Source organism: Helianthus annuus, chromosome 11, assembly GCF_002127325.2.
Source record: "Helianthus annuus cultivar XRQ/B chromosome 11, HanXRQr2.0-SUNRISE, whole genome shotgun sequence".
Lineage (NCBI taxonomy): Eukaryota > Viridiplantae > Streptophyta > Magnoliopsida > Asterales > Asteraceae > Helianthus > Helianthus annuus.
Window position 1 is genome coordinate 61,753,567 of NC_035443.2, and position 16,767 is coordinate 61,770,333.

At 35.7% G+C, this 16,767-nt stretch overlaps 1 long non-coding RNA gene across 1 annotated transcript; it reads right to left on the reverse strand.

Moving 5' to 3' along the window:
• Positions 1-336: 336 nt before the first annotated feature.
• On the reverse strand, positions 337-1,801 carry LOC110891812. Its single transcript, XR_002565570.1, has 3 exons — positions 1,676-1,801; positions 1,071-1,127; positions 337-627 (listed from the first exon to the last, which is right to left on the reverse strand). It is a non-coding gene; the product is annotated as an uncharacterized LOC110891812 (long non-coding RNA).
• Between the last annotated feature and the right edge of the window lie 14,966 nt (positions 1,802-16,767).

Here is a 16,767-nt window from a genome sequence, read left to right on the forward strand (position 1 = left end):
TTCTTGTTTTTACCCCCTTTTTGACCCGTTCTAACCCCCAAACTGATCCGATTCATCCCACATCTTTCCACAACATCCCGTAACCATTCCATAACGTTCCTTAACTAAATTATTCGTAATGCAAAAATTTCAACTTTTAAAATACTTACTTACTTTGCGCCGTGGAACGAACACACACTTCTCATGAGCTTTCAGTTTGAGTTCAAGCACTTGATGCTTAAATCCCTCAAACCTAGGCTCTGATACCAACTTGAAACGCCCAAATTTTCTCATTCGACTATTAACATAAAAACTCATACAATTTTTACAAAATTTTGACATGACCAGTTTGCATTAAGAACTTTTCCACCTTCTTTTAACATTATCAATTTAATAAAGTTCTACAACATCTTTCAAAAATAGCAAAGTGGTGACCATATAAGGTTCACCATAAACATTTTGTACAACCACACTAAAAGGTTTAGAAATCCAAACTACATACTAACATACTAAACATAAGTTTGACACCATATCACAAAATGAAAACTTTGACCCATACATAATAAACCACTTGAACCGGAAGCGTGTAAGAAAGTCTACATTGTGTGTGTTCAGTCCGGGTGCGCCGCAATCAAGCAAGGGATTTACCTATCATTCATAACAACAAAACATTATTAGTTCATAACACATAACAATTTAAATCCTTTAATTACCTATCATTGTTCGACCTGTTAACATGACATGTTACCTTATTAACATCCTTACTTCCATTCAAATACATCCAACATATCCCTTTCCGACTCATTCGCAATGAATCGTTACATACCATACTTTTTAACATACGTACATCATTTGACCCGTTATAAACAAGTCAATACCACACATTCCAACAACCATTCTACTTATCATTCCGACCCATTTAAACGGGTCCTTGCACATTCACTACAACATCATCTTTAGAACATTTCTCAATTCACTCTTTGCATCAAATCAATCATAACCCGTAATGAAAATTTACAACAAATCTATAGTATCAAATACTACCATTCATGAATCTACATTTAGAGTAAATAAAGTTCATATGAACTTACCGCGATCTTGAGATGCTTGTGCCTTCGAGTGACTTGCGGCTTCTTCCTTCTTCGTGCCTATATGTCATAATCTCATACTTTAGCTTTCATAAACATTACTTTCACAATCCTTATAGTACGTATGGCGTCTACTAATCACATACATCATTATCATAAAGAAGTTGCATTAACTTAACAAGTATCCATGTAAAAATCATAACTAAACTCACTTAGGCATTTCGTCAAACACATTGTGTGCGTATCACTAGTTTAGCACAATGTACAAGCATCCTAAGCACAATTTCCATAGTTCTCTCATTTATTAACATAAACATCCTACTATTTTGAAATCTACCATTCAAATCATGAGCACATAGTTCTAAATCAATTATTCATAACAATTTCTTCAATCAACAATCAAATTAACATACAAAACTTCACAATTGCTAAACATTACTTGACTTACAAGTGGGTTTTGCCCTAATCATGCTCCTATTCAAAATTTAGCATTTAATGATGTCTAGACCTTCATAGCAACCATTAATCATACTGAATTTAGCATTACATTCACGAATTACACTAAACCCACTAAATCAAACATCACCAAATTGCAAAATTCGACTTACTTGATGTAGGAAATACTTAGGTGATCACCATTCTTAGTTCATGCATTCAACTAGCCTTCAATTTCCCTTTTAATTTGATGGATTTGTGATGTTAGGGTTAGATGAGGGGAGAGTTCTTCCTGGTCCCTAATTCTCGATTCCACACACCCACATACAACTCACTGGGCATTTTTTATGTTGGGTGTTTTTAATCTAACATTTTCATTTTAACCCCCTCATCTATTAAAAACATAACACTTTCCCTTTTTGTTTATTTACATATTATTCTAGTAACATTCATGCATACATAAGGCTATTAGGTTTAGTAATATTTATAAAACCTTAATGATGGTAAAGATTATGTTTACCATTTCTTTTCATAAAATTTTCTGTGGTTAAAATATTAGAACGTGTCATACGAAATTCGGGGTGTTACAAAAATACACTTAATTCATGTGCTTGACATTTTTGTTTCTTGTAGATCTCAATCTTCACTTTCTCAATCATCGAATCCCACATCTCATACACCAAGTGTAAACATGGCTTGTCGGTGACACAAACTCTAATCATCTCATATATAAGTCCAGTGAAACTTAGAGTATATAATACTTTTTCCTACCATTCATCATCCGCAATCTTTTCTTTAACTTCATTTGTTTCACAGTGTCATCTTCTCTATAAGAAGATCATTCCTCGCTTATGACCAATGCTTAATGACCCCTTTTGATAAGTTTCAATCTCTTTAGCATCACAATGATGAAGGCAAATCGAGTATCAGCAACCGAAAGCAGTCTAATAGGAGTAAACTTGGTGAAAATCGAGAGTCTCATGTTATGGTTCATGATGATTTTTTTATTGCAAGTGCATTTGCATGAACTTCTTTTATCCATTTGCACTCTTCATACGGTGTTTCATTTGTTTCCACATATCTTGGCGAACAAATGTTCTTCAAAGAAAGATTAAGCGTACGAACAACACATGGTGTCCAATAGATGTGAGGAATCTGACTCTCTATAATTTCTCCAGCCGCCTTACAATTTGCTGTATTGTCAGTAATGATTTACACCACATTTTGATGACCAACTTCATTTATAACTTCTTTCATCAAATCATCCATAAAAAATCTATCTTTTACTTCCCCAAAACAATTCACTGCCGTCAGAAACATAGGACCACTACCTGAGGTAGCCACGAAATTGATTAGATGCTTTCTTGTAGGATCACTCCAACCATCCCTCACAATAGTGACCCCTTTTTCTTTCCATGAAAACCTAAGTGGTTCCAATAGCTTGTGAACATGTTGTTTTTCTTTTCGTAGTAAAGTTGTTCTCAGCTTATTATAACCAGGAGGTACATAACCATCAATTTTGTTGGCAGCAGCAAACTGAAAAGCCCTATGATAGTGTGGATTTCTTGAAAGATTAAAAGGTAAACCCTAGGTATAAAACATCATTGCTATTTCTTGATCCAGTTGGTCCCTAATTTCAACACCAAAAGCTCTTTCAAGTTGTGATGAAAGACCTTTTCTTTTCCTAAAGCCAACACAAGCTTCATATGGCAACTCGACTTCTTTCTCTTTTGGCTTATTCTCTTCATACGCATCTTCCAACCGTTTCATCTCAAGTTTGTTACCCGCTGTTGATTTTGTTGGTGCAGTTGTCTGTCGACTTCATCTTCGTTCGAGTCTTAGATTAGAAATGACAGATCTAGGCACGTTATATGAGAAAACTGGCGAAATTAGGGTTAAAGGTAATTCCGCATGGAATTACCAGTGGGTAATTCCGCACGAAATTAACTATCCTAATTTCGCTTGGTCATGTAATCTCGTTTGGAACATGTAATTTCGTGTGAATCATATTTCCGCTTGAGTCTGTTCAAGCGGAATTAGTTGTCTATATATAGGTGCTAGATCGTGTTATTTCGTACGAAATTAGTTCCGGTGAGCCGAAGTGCTGCCGAAGTGTCTACAGAGTTGTAAACCGTGTGTTTTCAATAAAATAGATAGTTAATAGTGATTCCGGTGTTACACAAGCTAAATGAAGACTATTTCAATGAATTCCGCCTCTGATATAGTCTGAGAACACTTCTGATCGACTCGTTTGGTCGGCAACTCGATCCTACATGTAGTATCAGAGCTCAAGAGGAAGAGTTCTTACCGTTTAACTCTTTTCCGCTGGAAAATTCTGATTTCTACACCTTCTTTTCAAAATTAATCAAGTTCTAACGGTCAAAATGGACTGATTTTCTGATATTGTGTGTAAAATACTGTATTAACAAACCCTTGAGAAAATCAGATCAAAATTCGAAGTAAAAATGACAAAAATGGACCAAACTAATAATTCCGTTTGAACGAACAGTTAATTCCGTTTGAAAGTTTCACACGGAATTAGGTAATTCCGTTCCAGTTTGTGATTTCATTTGAGAGGATTCAAGCAAAATTAGTGATTCCCTTTTACAAGAGTAATTCCGTTTGAGTGGTTCGTGCGGAATTAGTAATCTCGTTTGAATTTTTGATTCCGTTTGATAATTCCGCACGGAATCAAAAATTCCGTTTGAACAAGTGCAACTTCAAACGAAATTAATGTAATTTCGTTTAAAAGTAATCTCGTTTGAAACTAATCTTGTTTGAAGTGTGTTTGCAGTTAATCTCGCTTGAACTGTGTAATCTCGCTTCAAAGAAAATTCCATTTAAATATGATATTTTACCAAAACATGGAAACTGAAGAAGAAATTGCAGTGTACTACTATGTATCTCAACAAGAAAATTTTTTATTAAGACTGAAGAAGAATCATTTTCAAGAGAACCAGTTTTAGAAGAATCAATTTTAAAAGAACCAGTTTCAATGAAAAAGGATTATGAAATTGTTCTATATAAAGTTGAAAAGGGTTTAGAAATTGATTCAGAAAAAACTGAACAGAATTCAGAAAGTGTGTCAGGAAAAGCTCAAGTTTTTGATCATTCTTCAGATGAAGAAAGTGATGATGAAAGTAATGCAATTAGCTAACTTGAATTTTATAGAGTTTTGTTGTCACCTGATTTGTATAATATGGTTCTTGCAGCAAAACTGGAGTTACTAAAAAATGAACGAGCTGCAAAAAGGAAGGATCAAAAAGCAGCAAATGTGGAAGAAAATGTTCAGGAAATGAAAAAACAGGTTGAAGAGATTCCAGCTTTAAAGATTGAGGATGAAACTGATGATAAACATATTCCTGGGAAATGCTTAAACTGTGAAAAATCTGAATCAGACAATGCCAAACTCTTGAAGGATGCGGAAAGTTTGGCATTGGAAATCAAAAATTTGAAGGATGAGAAGAAATCTGATGATAAACAGATTCTTGAAATGCAGGAAAATTGTGAGAAGCTGAAATTTGAAAATGTCAAACTGTTAAGTGATTTAAACAGTTTGACATTAGAAAACAAAGTTTTGAAAACGAAAGGAAAAGAAGTTAAAAATAAAATAAAATCTTCAGAAAATGAATATTTTTGGATAAAGCTTGAAAACAAAAATTTAAAAGCAAATGAAACAAAATTTCAAGAACAAATAAAAGTTTTGGAAAATAAAAAATCTGTTCTTGAAAAGAATAAAATTGAAAATGATAAGGCAATCAAGTCTCATCTTGAGAAGATCTCTCAGCTTGAAAATGAAGCTGAGAATGCGAGAAATAAAATAGATGAGCTTGAAAAGAAACTGAAAGGTTTTGTGACCTCATCAGAGTTTTTGAATCATCCTTGTCCAAAACCGATCAATTCAGTTCCAATAAGTGACAATGTCACAAATTTTGACAAAGTCAAAATTGAAGATTGTGATGAGAAAACTGATGATGAAATTGAGAAAAAGAAAATCTTCTTGGAATTAAGAGAAAAATTTCAAGAAACTATTCCGCAATCAACTGAAAAAGGTGAATGCTCTACGCAAAAACCTTTGAAGAAGAAAGTGGAATAAAAACAAAAAGTTAAAAATTCAGAAAATATTCAAAACAAGAATAAAAGCTCATTAGTTCAATCATCCAATCGTGATAAAAAACCACAAAAATTGGAAAATCAAAACTCAAAAATAGTTGGTAATAAGTGGTGCAGGTTTAACCACAGTGCTCCAAAGCCAAATCCAGCTTTCAAGAGGAATGATGATTACCACAAAGCCAGGCAATGCTATGATCTAAGTGTGTGGTGTGAAAGTGGTAAATGGTACGATAACAGAGTGTGTTACAACTGTGGTGTTCAAGGACACATTGCTGTTAACTGCCAAAAATCAGTGGTTTGAAACGAGAAGATGCTTTGAATGCCAAATCAAAGGCCATATTGCAAGAGACTGCCCAATGAGATCAAATGAAAGATCGATGGCTGAATCTCAGAAAATGGCAAAGAAACCAGTCAAAGAAAAGCCCAAGGAACTGAAAGTTCCAGAACAGAAAGTCAAGCTTTCACAAGGGCAGAAAGACAGACTGAGGAAGAAAAGAAAGAAAGCACGAGAGTATCTCGAAAGGATTTTGTCCTCGGATACAACAGGAAAATCAGATAAAAGTTCTGATAAATCGTCTTGTTGTGAGGGGGAGTTCTGATTGTTTATGCCTAGAGAATGGCGAATTGAAGCGATTCGAATCAGTTTGTCAAGTTTGTATAGTTCATTTTCAAATTTTCCCAGAAAATCAAAATTGAAATATATTTTGATTTTAGGGGGAGTAAAATTAAAAAAAAATTAGAAATTTGGAAATGTCAAAAACATTGAAAAATTAAAATGAGTTTTGTTGTGAAAAAGGGAAAATGATAGTACATTAGCTAGACAGTTACGGTATGCTAGAGATATGAAAAGTTTTAAAGCATTAAGCAGTCTCGCTGATGATGTGCTGATAGGTTTTTACACATTTAGTAAATTTGAACAGGATATAAACATAAATCATAATCTTGCTTATTTCGTGGGGAACATCTCTCGGATATATAGGTAACCCTTGAAATCCTATTTGAAAGACGCTATTTCTGACATACTAGGTCTTTGTACGTGATCATATCTGGGGTATTATACCAGGACTTCTGATTTTGTGGAAGCAATAGCCTAGTCCTCGTATAATACTTTGCAAATAGCTTTAATCTTAAAGCTCGCCCTCAGTACAAAAATGATGACACATTGAAAAATGTTAATCATGTGTTGTTGTAAAAAAGATCTCCTAAAAGGGGACCCACCTAAAAAGTCGAGTCGTCATCTCTCTGTTGAGCGGAAGTTCTGACCTGAGCTCTCACGGTTTCACATCTACCCCTTAACAGATTTCATTAGTGTGCACTCACCTATAAGACTGAATATAGTTGTCTGGATATGGGAGTATATTCTGAGATGGTACACACGTATAAGTTAAGATCTTAAAACATTAAATACTTATCCTGAACAAATTGAAGTTTGTGTAAAGATTTAAGAGGATCAGTATATCGGCAATCTAAGCGAATTGTTTAATTCTGAATATGAAATCAAAGCTTAACGGTACTTGTAACTTGTCAACAGCTGATATGATTCCCTAACACAAACTCACAAAAATATCATTTATACATATTTCCTTATTTCATTTCATAAAAAATCCAAAAAGATTTTCGGAGTGTTTTAGTGTAAATTTTGGAAAAATCCAAAAAGATTTTTGACAACTGGTGTTGGAAAGCTGATATTCAAAGTTCCAAGTGCTAAACAAGATGAACTAGTTTGGGAGTGTGTGTGCTGAATTGAAAAATTTTGATTTAAGAAAGAAGTTAGTTTAGTTAATCAAGGTCATTAATTTGAACTTGATGTAGCTATTATGATTGAATGATTTCTACCAAGAAAGTTTTTCTTATTGATTTAAGTAAAAACTTATGTTTTGGTGAGAAAATGTGTGCAGGAATTGTTGAAGAAGCTAGGTTTCTGATCCTGTTGCTACAAAGAGCCAGGAGATGTTTTCAGAACCTGTAGAGATCTTAAACAGAGGTAAAGCCAGGATGCAATCTCAAGGCGATAACTAATTCCAGACAGCGATCCCAGCATGATGAAAGGGGGAGTCTGACGAGGTTAGAGCCAAAGAGAGATCCTGGAACATCATTCTAAAACACCGATCAAGATTGAAGAGTCGTCATGTTGAAGACTCTCACTGAAGATTCCGTCAACATTCAAAGGGGAGTCTGTTGGTGCAGTTGTCTGTCGACTTCATCTTCGTTCGAGTCTTAGATTAGAAATGACAGATCTAGGCACGTTATACGAAAAAACTGGCGAAATTAGGGCTAAAGGTTGTAGGATCGTGTGCTGACCCGAACGAGTCGTTCAGAGGCTTTCTCCTTGGTTTCAGGTGCGGAATAACAAGAAACTAAGGTAGAAACAGCAGGAAAATCACTTTTAACTACTTGTTTATAGATTTCAAACGTTTACAGCTCAAATCTCGCACCGGCAGAGCTTCGGCACGATTTCTACACTTCGTTACAACTGAGATCGCCTTTTGGACTATATATAGAGTGCTGGGACCGCTTATTGGACATGGTCCAATGAGCGGTCCATGTTGTTGACACTAAAGCGGTCCAACACACAAGCCATATTAGCGGTCCAAGCTGGTTTGCCGTTCGAGCGGTCCAAACATGTCCGCTCGAGCGGTCCAAACTCTTAATGGTCCAATGAGCGATCCATGAACCTAAATTTGACTCTAAGAGCGACCTAACTATCTAAAACCTATACAATCTCACTATTTCTCGTATTTCGAGCCCAGATCTAACGTTCTAAGACAATGACTCGATACAAGACGTAATCAGCAGATGTAGTGCACCAACAGACTCCCCCTCAGATGTTGATGGAGTCGACTATCGAGTCACAACAATGCTATCTTCAGTTCTTCAGTCTTGATCAGTCTTCGGGCTTCTCTCTCTCTATCATTCTATCAATCTTCAGGAACTCAGCCTGGAATAATATCTTCTTCAGGAATTCCTTCCTGGAATCATATGCCTGGATCATTCTCTGGATCTAACTTTCATCAGACTCCCCCTAACATAATGCTGAGATCTCTGTCTGGAAATCGTTATCACCATTGAAATCAACTCCTGGCTTTCTCTGTTTAAGCTCTCCTCTGGTTCTGATGTATCTCCTGGCTATTCGTAGCAACAGGATCAGAAACCTGCAAAACTCAACCATACTATTACAAACTAACACAATTGTAATTCAACTTAATGAATTAACTAATCGTATAAGAAAAATTATGAAGATCAAACTGTAGATTACCATTCAACTTAGTCATCAAGTTAATGAACCAATTTTGCATTTCAAATCTTCACAATTTAACACTCTCTCCCAAACCACAAGTTCAACATGTTTTACACTTGAAATGTCGAACATCAGTTCTTCACACTCTGTTGTCGAAAATCTTTTTGAATTTTCAAATATCAAACAAAAATACAATATTTTTGGATTTTTGAATTTTGAACAATACAGAAATGAACACTATTTTTGAGAGATTGTGCAAGAGGATCATATCGGTTTTTTGAGACATATCACCAACACCGTTGATCTTGATTAATCAGCAAATGTTAAAAACAAATTTACTTCTGATTGTCAGTATTGTTGTCCACTTAAACCTCTACACAAATTTTCAATTGATTCAAGATACGTATTTAATGTATTAGCACTTAAACTTATTTGAGTGTCCCACCTCTTGAATATACTCCCGTATCCAGATCCCAATATTCTGATCTACAGGTAAGTATAACTACAAATGATATCTGTATATAAATTAGGGGAAAAATGCGAGAACTAAGGGATCTCAGGTCAGAACTTCCGTTCAGCAGAGAGATATCAGCTTCGACTTAGCAGTGGGTCCCCTTTAGAGGATCTTTTCAGCTACAACAACTGATCATCAATTTTATTGTCTAATCAGCTGAGGGCTTTATGCTATGTTTCAAGCATATGAAGAAAGTATTAGCCAGGGACTAGGTCAGAACCACCGTTCAGCAGAAGTCCCGGAATAATACCCCAGACATCATTTGAGTACAAGAACCTAGTATTCCAGAATAAGAAACCTTTCAAACGAGATTTCAGGGGTTACCTATATATCCAAGTAGTGTTCCCCACAAAATAAGTAAGTTTTGATTTTATGTTTATATCTCGAATACAATTTACTAACTGTGTGAAGCCTACTGACACATCATTAGTAAGACTTGTTTAAAAACAATTTTGTCTTTACAAATCTCTAGCATGCTGTGATAGTCCACCGATGTACTATCATCTCCTCTTTTTGCAACAAAACTCATTTTCATTTTTCAATTTTTTTAAATTTTTCAAAATTTTCTTACTCCCCCTAAAATCAAAATATGTTTCAATTTTGATTTTCTGAGGAAAAATTGAAAAACAAACTATACAAAAATTTGACAACATTATGTGAATTACCTCAATTCACCATTCTCGTGCAAAAACAATCAGAACTCCCCTCACAACAAACTATTTTCCCATAATGATTTCAAAACACTTAAGTTTGTTTCAATCAAAATGGTTTTTCCGGAAAAATTAGTTTGTGTTCAAACCATTTGTAGATTCGGGGTTATCTCTTCATCTTGTTTTCTTCAAACATTTTAAAGATTTATCATTTCCAGTTTGATCATAAACCATCAGTAGAAAATCAAGTACAAATTAATGTCCCTGATTTACCACTTATGAGGCGAAAAATCACCAAAGTGAAATTTCTCAAGAAATGTGCCGATTCATGATCCACGATACCATCTTGGGATCTCCGGCAAGTCAGGTTTTTCTATTTAAACAATTTCACCCAAGCCTGACTGACCTTGGGTGATTTTGAATTCTTGCTCAACAATGGTGGAAAGTTTTTCTCATCCATCGTTAAACTAGAATTCTCAACTTTTACCTCAACCAATGGCTCCTCTGGTTTTACCATACCAGAATCATTGCCTGAAGGTGGCTTGTCTGACTTTGACCTGTCAGATTCATCGCCGACCTTTTCCTTCTTCTTCCCTCTCTGTTCTGTCCTCAGATTTGTATCTGATGAATTCGTCTTGCTTGTTTTTGCAACTGAAGGAGTCGATTCATCAGAACTTTTATTCTGTTTATCCCGTGAACCCGAGGACAAAATCTTCTCAAGATACTCTCTTGCCTTCTTTCTCTTTTTTCTCAGTCTGTCTTTCTGCCCCTGTGAAAGTTTAACTTTCTTTTCCTGAATTGATTGTACTGGAACTTTAGGTTTCAGAACCTTTTGCTCCTGGGGCTTGACTTTGACTGGAATCTTTGCCGATTTCTGAGAATTAGCCCTCAATCTTTCATTCGATCTCCTTGGGCAATCTCTGGCAATGTGACCTTTGATGTTACAGTTAAAGCACCTCCTGGTCTCATAACTCCAATACCGGCAGTTAACAGCAATGTGTCCATGATATCCACAACTATAACACATTCTGTTATCGTACCTATCACCATTTTTAGTCCAAATGCTCAGATCAAAGCATTGTTTGGCTTGGTGATATTCCTTCCTCACCTTTGCTGAATTTGACTTTGAAGCACTATGATCTGTCCTGCACCCAGCAATTTTTGAATTTTTAATTTTTAAATCTATTGATTTTTGATTGTGATTGGATGATTGAACTGATGAGATTTTTTCTTCATTTTTAATCTTTTGTTTCTGTTTTGCAATCTTCTTCACAGGTTTCTGCTTAGAGCATTCTCCCTTTTCAGTCGAGTGTAAAACAGTTTTCTGAAATTTTTCTTTTAATTTCAAAAATTTCTCCTTTTTCTTAATTTCAGCATCAGATTTTTTCTCAGATTCATCTGCTGAATAAAATTCCTCTTTTTCATCATCAGTTTTCTCATCACAATCTTCAACTTTTTCACTTATCGGTATAGAATTGATTGGTTTTGGACAGGGAAAACTCAAACTGTCAGATTTAGTCACAAAACCTTTCAATTTCTTCTCAAGTTCATCAATTTTGTTCCTCGAATTCTCAGCTTCACTTTCAAGCTGAGATATTCTCCCAAAATGAGACTTGATAGTTTTCTCATTCTCAGTCTTCAAATTTTCAAGAACAGATTTTTCATTCATCAAAACTTTTATCTGTTCCTGAAATTTTGATTCATTCGCTTTTAGGTTTTTGTTTTCCAATTTTATCCAGAAATCTTCATTTTCAGATGATTTCTGTTTGTTTTCAAACACCTTTTCATTTTCTTTCAAACCTTTGTTCTCTAATGTCAAACTGTTCACACTATCCAACAGTTTAACATTTTCGGCTTTCAGCTTCTCACAAATACTCTGAACTATAAGAATCTGTTTTTCAGCAGTATGCTTCTCGTGTTTCAACTTTTTGACTTCAGATGTCAAACTTTCTGCATCCTTCACAAGTTTGTCATTGACTGTCTTGAAGTTATGACACTTTGAACATACTGAAGCAGACCTTGACGATTCATTCTTCCCAGATTCTTTGACTTTTACTGCTTTTTCTTTCTTTTTCTTATCTTTGATCTCCATCTGTTCTTCAATCCTTTTAATGAGTGGAGTAATTGTCAGTTGAGAAAATTCTCTAGAACTTTTCAAGTTCAAGACATAATCTTCCCATTCTTCTTTCGGTAACGCACTGATAAATTTTTCAATCCACTCTTTTGGTTCTTTTGTAATATTTAAATCAGACATTGAACGAACAAGATGTTTGTATCTCTCAATGACACTTCTTGTACTCTCTCCTGGAAAACCTGAAAATGAATCAAAATCATTCTTTAATATTATTATTCTATCAAGTGTTTCTTGAGTCCTGTTAACGAGATTGAAATCCATGATTCAATAACACGTTTTTCAAACACTGTGACGAATAAGCGAACCAAGTTTGTCCAGATGAGCGATCCAAATAAGCAATCCACCAAATGTCCGAATAAGCGATTCAGTATCGGTCCAGATAAGCGGTTCGAGAAGTTGTCCGGATAAGCGGGCCTGATCCAGTCGGATAAGCGGTTCAGATGTCCGAATAAGCGAGCCTGAACCGGTCGAATGAGCGGTTCAACCGTCCGGATGAGCGATCCAAATACGTACGAATAAGCGATCCGACCAGACGAGCGATCCTTGATTTGGTCCGGATAAGCGATTTCAGAGTAGTCCGATCGAGCGGTCCATAATCAAATCCACATTTCACCCAGTTAAACTTTAAATTTTGATCCGAAACTTTCCAGGATTTGTCACGGTACTATTTTGCACAATCCCTGAGATTTTGAACGAATTCCGACCGTGAAATCTTCCCGAATTAGAAAAAGAAGATGTAGAAGTAAGAAAAAGTGACAAAAACCGGCTGATTTCTGTAGAGAACCTCCTCCTGTGCTCTGATACCAATTGTAGGATCGTGTGCTGACCCGAACGAGTCGTTCAGAGGCTTTCTCCTTGGTTTCAGGTGCGGAATAACAAGAAACTAAGGTAGAAACAGCAGGAAAATCACTTTTAACTACTTGTTTATAGATTTCAAACGTTTACAGCTCAAATCTCGCACCGGCAGAGCTTCGGCACGATTTCTACACTTCGTTACAACTGAGATCGCCTTTTGGACTATATATAGAGTGCTGGGACCGCTTATTGGACATGGTCCAATGAGCGGTCCATGTTGTTGACACTAAAGCGGTCCAACACACAAGCCATATTAGCGGTCCAAGCTGGTTTGCCGTTCGAGCGGTCCAAACATGTCCGCTCGAGCGGTCCAAACTCTTAATGGTCCAATGAGCGATCCATGAACCTAAATTTGACTCTAAGAGCGACCCAACTATCTAAAACCTATACAATCTCACTATTTCTCGTATTTCGAGCCCAGATCAAACGTTCTAAGACAATGACTCGATACAAGACGTAATCAGCAGATGTAGTGCACCAACAAAGGTAATTCCGCACGGAATTACCAGTGGGTAATTCCGCACGAAATTAACTATCCTAATTTCGCTTGGTCATGTAATCTCGTTTGGAACATGTAATTTCGTGTGAATCATATTTCCGCTTGAGTCTGTTCAAGCGGAATTAGTTGTCTATATATAGGTGCTAGATCGTGTCATTTCGTACGGAATTAGTTCCGGTGAGCCGAAGTGCTGCCGAAGTGTCTACAGAGTTGTAAACCGTGTGTTTTCAATAAAATAGACAGTTAATAGTGATTCTGGTGTTACACAAGCTAAATGAAGACTATTTCAATGAATTCCGCCTCTGATATAGTCTGAGAACACTTCTGATCGACTCGTTTGGTCGGCAACTCGGTCCTACAGATTTCTTACAAATACTAATACAAGTACCTATATAAACAAGTCAAGCTTATATGTATGTTAAAATTGAATATTAAAATAGAATATTATTATTCATCATCATCTTTATCATTGCATTAAAGCACATCCAAACAATCCGTAAGTTTTATTTCATAATTAGATTCAAAAAGCACATTTAAAAAGCACAATGAGATATAATATCATCCATTCTTAAGTAAATAAAGACTCCATCAACAATCAAAGTTTAAGGTTAAAATCAAAACCCTTTGAACCAACAAAGAAAAATTAACCAATCTTGTTTTTTATCCTTTTCTTCTTGATTGTAACACAGAATTAAAAGAACTTATGCTTGACTTTTTTTGTTTCTTTCCTTTATCATGAAAAATAAATGAACTCCTTTTGCTTTTTATCAAGCAATTTTGTAATTTCAATTCAAAACTAATTCTACCAACTTAGCTTTTGGAAACCATGCACATGACCACCTATGTTTCAACACACAATTTAATCCATGCAAACCCACTTGATTGTCTTCAAGTTCGACCAGATACAACGATCGACCTACTAAATATTTAGTCGAATTTTCCTTTAAATATCCGTCTAAAATCGGGCCGGTCTAAGTCTGTTGTATAAATTTCCGATCGGAAAACCCGTTCTTGGTTCCCCAATCCTACGTATGAGATAAAGAAAGCACATCCAAACAATCAGATTCAGAAAGTCTATTCTGGCATTCTCTTTATTATCAAACATTCTTATCAAGTTATCATACAGAATGGTTATCAAATATTATCAACATCAAATAAAATCAAATCAAATACATATGAATCAAATACCTTTTATACCGAGCAAATGTGCTCTAACCCTAGAATATGATCCTTGTCTCGTATCACCGCAAAGGTTGCACTGGAATTTCCATTTTCCTCCGACGGCACCATATTTTTTTATTTTAGTGACATATGTCCACAGCGGAGGTTCTTCTACAGTAGATGATGATCCATGTGTTGTAGAGATGATGATCAGACTTGTTTCTTCGTGAATGATCAGACTTGTTGTACACTAGTATGTGAATGTTTAGAAAGTTGAATTAAAAGGCCGTTGCGTATATAATTATAAAGGCCGACCTTATGTATTTTGAAGTTAAAAGGGTTAAAACCCTAAATATTTTAGGAAATGTCCCCGATACTCTATTTTGGAAGTACCCAATATCAGGTACGGTTTTGTAGAAGTCCCCAATATCCGGGTACGTTTAGGAAACGTCCCCGAGCCATCCCCGGGACGGTTACTCGATGCAATATGCCGTCCTCGTGCTTCATAGGGTACCGAGGCCCATTTTTCATGTTTATTAACAACCTCCCACGCCTCAACATGATGAAAACCACTCGGATATTTTGATTGGTAATCTTTTAAAGCCCTTGTCATGACTTCAATGTCATCACACCCGCTACCACGTATACAATCCTCCATAATATAATAAATAAAAACTAAATTATGAAAAAAATTTAATGTTATAAAAATATATTATAAAGTAAAAAAAAATAAAAATTATACCGCTTGATGCCAAAGGCCGTTGACGTAGTTCAAAGGAACCATTTTGAATGTACTTGATAAACGATTCGTGTACTTCCGCCAACCGTTGCGTTGTAACGCTCGAGAACTTTTCTCCAAAGACTGTCTGATTTTTTGTTAGTTGCCTTTTTGGATGTTTAAAAAGCAATAAACCCATGCCTAGGCTAAGGCCTCTTCTTGTTTTTTCAATCAAGATTGACGCTCCACCTTTCCTCCCTTTTCTTTCGGCTCATTTGTTTTACCAACATCTTCGTCTTCCACCTCATATATATTCTTCTTCGTCTTCGCCAACTTCTTCATCCAAATGTAGTGTTTCGGGGACAACCTGTACATCTTGGTCTTCATTGTCATCGTAGATCGAAAGCGAGCGCTCGACATTCTCTCTTAGTGATTGAATTGGTGGGCTCCTAAATACAAACAAGTTGAATGAATTTTACGCTTCCATGGAATATTTATACATGCCGGGTGCGACCATTGTTGTACCGCGTGGGTGTGAAAATAATTGTGGCGGAAAATTAGGTTGGGACTGGTTTTGTAAAAAGTCGGTTGTGAAGCTTGGGGGTAAAAAAATTGAGGTTGAGAGTGTCACACCCCAATCGATGGCGGAAACATCGGAGTGAGACGAAAACTAGATTGCAAGAGGCTTCATAACGCTATTTGTGTCAAGTATTTAATAAATTATTTTTTTACATTGCTTGAACTAGAATAAAACAAATTCGAATTTACGTCCAGTATAAAAAGAAATAAAATTTCATTTCATTAATGACGGTTTAATACAAAGTTTGGAAACAAAATACAACATGTTTGAAAACAAGGTACGATACATCAAGTATTAAAGTTTAAGTGCGTTTCTAGGAAATCCTACCAGATTCCTTTCATCATCAATCCTGCAACATGTATTAAAAGCATAGATCAATACAAAAGTATTAGCGAGCATACAAGTTTGAATAAAAGTATAAGTACAAAAGTTTGTTTCAATCCAACATGGCAACTTGTATTCACGTCCTAACTAGCACACATAGACAATCTAAACATAACGAATAGCATGGATACACAAATTAAAAATTGACATGCATAAACAATCTAAACACATCAAATGGCATGGAAATACAAGTTGAAGCTATCATGCATAAACCTCCTAAGTATAACGAGTAACGTGTTCGTTGGAATGCACAATTGCGTATGTTTGATTGTACAAAGTGGATTTGTTAATTAATACATGTTACACCCAAAAGTGCATAAAGCGTAAAAAGGGGTCGAGTATGCTCACAGTTTCGCAACGCATTCCATGTCTCGTGGAGAGTTGAAGAGTTTAAGGATGGGACACCGAGGAAACCTTTC